This window comes from Lathyrus oleraceus, chromosome 3, assembly GCF_024323335.1.
Source record: "Lathyrus oleraceus cultivar Zhongwan6 chromosome 3, CAAS_Psat_ZW6_1.0, whole genome shotgun sequence".
Lineage (NCBI taxonomy): Eukaryota > Viridiplantae > Streptophyta > Magnoliopsida > Fabales > Fabaceae > Lathyrus > Lathyrus oleraceus.
The window spans coordinates 86,388,419-86,393,954 of NC_066581.1; positions in this window are offsets into that span (position 1 = coordinate 86,388,419).

Sequence of the window (5,536 nt, forward strand, 5' to 3'; positions counted from 1 at the left end):
ACACAAACCCTAGCTCTCTCTCTCTATATATATATATTTCGCTCAATATTGGTTGTGTGTAAAATAAGGTTTTCCATGTCCTATTTATAGAAGCATTAAGTTGGGCTTGGACATCTTGAAAACCCTAAATCTATTTTCCAATCAAATCTTCTCACGACAGCTGGTTAGATCTCCTTGGAAATTAAATAAATCAGGTTGTAATTAATGATTGAATGCGCCTGCAAATCAGATCTTCAATCATACATAGATTGCCATTAATTGTGCAATCACAAAACACCAGACATTCACACTGAATGTTCTGTGTACAGGATGTCATGACATCGGGTCTGACATCCTAGAACAATCCTGCATAATTCCATAATTCCATTATTAATTTCCAGCAGGTACAACCATATCAGATGCCATGACCTTGTGTATGACATCTTGAAATAATCCTGCATGAACATGTCTTTCATTTAAGCTCCAGCAGGTAGACATATATCAGATGCCATGACCTTGTGTATGACATTCTGAAACAATCCTGCATGAACATGTTCTTGAACTCCAGCAGGTACATAGGATATCTTATGTTAAGGCATCACACATAACATCTTGTGAACACTCTTTGTTTTACCAAAATTGTTGCCAACACTAAGAATAAAAAAAGTCCCCCTTTGGCAAATTTTGGCTAAAACATATATCTGTCCTTTTTGTTCACAAGGTAAACTATCAGCAGTTAAACAACATAACAGTAGTTTAAACAGCAGCAGAAGCAACACAATTACTAGCTAGTTACTAGTAATACACACATGCACAAGGGTACTTCTCCTCCCCCTAAATCTGTGCAACAAAAACAGAATTACTAGTTATGGATGCAACTAGTAAGACACACAAATGCACAAGGGTACTCCTTCTCCCCCTAAATCTGTGCATACATCAAACATCTTCCATGAACATAACAGCTATTATAACCACAGCACCTGTACCATCCAGAATGTCATTCTGACATCTACTTCAACATCAACACCTGTGCACCATATCAAACATCCTCTTTGACATCTATAAACAGAACAACATTCTGTTTTAACACCTGTGCACTTCCTTCAATAATGGTTGTCCTTCAGTTCAACTATATACATCTCACAACTCCACAACTACTTCCACATCAACACTTCTCCCCCTTTTTAGTCAAAATTGACCAAAGGTGACCAATTAGACAAAATAAATGTCAATTAGCCTAGCAGAGAATGTCAGATAAGATGTTATAACATTAAAAATGTTAAAACATAAAAGTTAGGCAGTACAAACCATCATCATACACAACTGTGATAGCTGGGATAATGAACAAATCCAAGGAACTCATTAAGAGCCCAAAATATTACAAACAGGCATCAATGAGGACTGCCACAAAATACACATTTTCAAAAAAAAACAATAAAACTGCAGCATCCAAACAGCAGCACCATAACAGCTTCCAAAACATCAGTCACAACACCCACATAGTCTTCATCTTCAGTCTTCAACACACAGGGGGGGAACCATCAATCAGAGGAAGAAGTATCACCTTCACCTTCAGAGCCTTCAGAGCTTTCAGAGTTGCCACTGGATTGAGCATTTGCATTTGAATCCTTACCAGCCTTCTCCATTTCTTCCTTTTCCAGGCTACAAATAAGAACCTCCAAAGCTTCTTTTCTTTCCTTGGCCACCCTTATACCATTATCCAATTCCTTGCAGGTATCTTTTAGTTGATCAATTAAGCTCCCTTGAGATGCAGGTTCCCTTCTGGCAAATGTCATGACAATATCATTGACATGACTTCCCTCAAACAACTTATAATGAATGGATAGAGGGGGGTTTTCTTCTGCTTGGCATGTCCTTTGTATTAAGAATGCCTGGTTGTTGACTCAAGATAATCCCACAAATAATGGATGGGAAGGCAATGGGCAACTTCACAACATTTGTGGAGGCATGTCTGATGGTTTGATCAAATATAAACTTTCCAAAGTCATAGTTTATCTTGGTTCCAATTGCGTGAATGATTCTTCCAAGACCAATGGAGATGGTAGAGATATGATTAGTAGGCACCCAGTTGGCTGAACCAATCTTGTGTAAGATGGCATATTTGACAGTGAGCTTGCCAGCTGATAAGTGATTCCTACTAGGCCATTCCTTAACTTGGCCAGCTGTAATAATCCTACAGACCTCATTGTCTGTAGTCTCTAGGTCCACTCCTCCATCAGTTCCTCTTCCTAGGAACTTGTTGATAATGCTTGGTGAGAATTTCACACATTTTCCCCTTACAAACACCGTGCAGAACTCCCTGCTGCTCATTTCATAAATATCCTCAGGGATTATCACAATAAACTCTTTTACCAACCCCTCATAACATTGGGGTAGAGCTACCAAAGTCTTCATTAGTCCAGCATTTTTGATCAAATCAATTACTTCCTTTACCTCTACGACCTCTTTTCCAAGCTCTCTTTCAACAGCTATCCTCCTCTGAATGACAAATTTCCATTTTGCAGCACCATCTTCTAAATGAAAGGAGATATTGTCTAGGTGCACAGTAGCAGCTTTGCCAGGAGACTTCTGAACAACCTTCCTTTTTGCAGGGGAGATGTCTTGGACATCGTCTTCGACATCCTCATCAAAGTCAGAACTGTCTCTTTGCAGGGGAGATGTCTGGGACATCGTCTTCGATCAAGGGGAACAAGTTTGATGTTTAACACTTTTTCATTTGGAGCTTAGAACATAAAGAATTTTGAGGTGGAAGTTTGGAAATTTCAACATGTTGAAAATTTTTCTAAGTGTCAAGCCATATATCTCAATATTCCACCTTACTTAACTTTTTATGTGAGCTTCAAATGAGAAAGGTGTCTTCATAAAACTTGTATCTCTTTCAAAGACCATCAAAATGGTAACCAATTTCATGTCATTTGGATTTGGAATGATAGAGTTATGCATTTTTGAAGTTTGGAAAGATCACTTGTTCAATGGTATAGGTCAAAAATGACCTATAATGTAACCTCATATCACATGCTCATAAAAGTTGGATTAGCTCTCACTCCAAACATCAAAGTTAAAGTAGATATCTTGAATTTGATTGTGCAACTTGGAAATATTTCATCTCATAAACAATGAGCAAGTTATGGCCTTGGTAAGTTGACTTTCAAATTAGGGTTTAGACAAAATGACCTATAATGTTTCAACATAGAAAATGATTTTCCAAGCAAAACTAGCTCTAGGTATCAACATGAAAGTTGTTTGGAATGTTATTTAGAGTAACCTTTCTTTTAGAATCATTTTCATATGGTGAAAATTATAGGAGATATGGTCTAGGGAGACCCAGTTTTTATCAGATGAATTCATCTGGCCAACCACCATCAACCAACTTGCTAACCTTTAATTATTTGGACTTTATCGGCTCATGGTAGATAATATATGCATAAGATTATGAATTTTGAAGTGTCCCTTGAGATGTTTGATCAATTGATAAGATAGCTTATTGGAGAAGTTACTTAAGATACCCAGTCAAACTAGGGTTTCCAAGGAAAATCACCTCTAAACTCTTGAAGAAAACTTAATCAATATAACATGTAGTAATAAATGGAAATCATATATGATGCTCATAACCTTTCTTGGATCAATTCGTGGTTGTGCTTTTTGTCATGAGGGTCTTAAACCCTAAATATAAACTTGATGGATCAATGGAGATCATGCCTTACCTATAAAAGAGTTAGGTAAATGCAAAGACATATTTTTGGTATTTTGGTTAGTAAAAGATAATATAAAAGTATGATACAATCACATGGTGCTTGGTGATTTCTCCCAAAACAAACCCAATGAAGGAGGGGTAAGGAGGATGCCAAGGTATGATCCCAATGCTAATGAATATGATGAAATTGCATGAGGGATCTTAGGGTCAAAATTAGGGTCTTACAACTGCCCCTATTTAAGGACGTTCTAACTGAGGAGGCGAAGGTTAAAATCTTCATGTCGACTCAGTAGAATGGGCTTAAATAACAACACATAGAAACAAATTTTGGTTCCTAAGAGACCTCATGATGCAAATGATATGAATGAAAAAGTTAATGCTCTGTGGGGAAATATTGCCACAAAAAGAAAAGAAATTAGAGAGACCGAAAATCCGCAGAAGTATAATGCATTCCATAATGAAAACTCATTGGGAAGACAGAGACTCTATCAAAAAAGGAATTATGCGTAGGCCAGGCTACGACTTAAAACTACTAGGGGATTCGAGGAATTCCATTCAAACATGGAAAAGACTCAGCCGGGGAACAACATCTGTAGGGGATACGAGTAAGTCAGAATAAAACTGAAATACTAGAATCATGCAGGGGAAGTAATTTCACTAAGGAAATGCGCACTCAACTCAACTGGGGAAGAAATAAACTTCAACACAGGAGGAACATAAATATATTATCTACTACCTGTTACTGGGTGAGGAGATAATATAGATCTGACAGAGAGGACATCCGTCATCGATTAAGATGAACATATCAAGGATGACTCGCTGAGAAAAACCAGGGAGGAGTATTCATTACCGGTTACTGGGTAAGAATAGCCTTGCTGGGGAAAACTGCAGAAAATAGGATTTATAACTACCAGTTACTGGGCAGAAGACCAAGGGGTGAGAGTATCCGTCATCGGTTAGGATGAACATATCAAGGATAAACTCAACAGGGAAGAAAATCTGTCATCGGTTAAAATGAACATATCAACGATAGACTTTCCAGGGATTGCCAAGGAGGATACCCGTCATCGGTTAAGATGAACATATCAAGGATAAACCAACTGAACAAAAAGTAGGAATTACATCTATCAAATGCTGGATAGAAGACCAATCAAAGAGAAAATCTGTCATCGATTAGGATGAACATATCAAGGATAGACTCTGAGAGGGGAGAAAATAGGAATTACATCTATCAGTTACTGGATAGAACACCAAGAGAGAATCTGTCACTGGTTAAAGTGAACATATCAAGGATAAACATTGCGGAGGGGACAAAAGCAGGATTTACAACTACCGGTTACTCGGTAGAAGACCACAAAGAGAAGGAAATCCGTCATCGATTAGGATGAACATATCAAGGATTAACTCTCTGGGGAACAAGAATAGGGATTACAACTACCTTTTACTGGGTAGAATACCAAAGGTAAGAATACCCATCATCGGTGAAGATGAATATATCAAGGATAGACTCAGGCAAGGGAGAGAAAGATATTCGTCACCAGTCAAGGATATACTTCCCAGGGAATCAGGAACAAATGAATCCACTGAGAACTCCACTGCTGGGAAAATATGGGTACTTTTTCCAGGTATTGGGAAAGAAGTAACGAACTGCAAACTAAGAAGAATATTACCAGTTACTAGGTAATAAGTTCTCAGGATACTCAAAGCATCTATCTAGGCATGACCTAGAAAGAAACAGTCAATCAAGACTCAACCCAATGAGGACATAACTCAAAGGGAGTGATTCCATCCAGATAATCAACTAGGAAGGAAACTAAAATAATAATCATCCACGAGGAAACA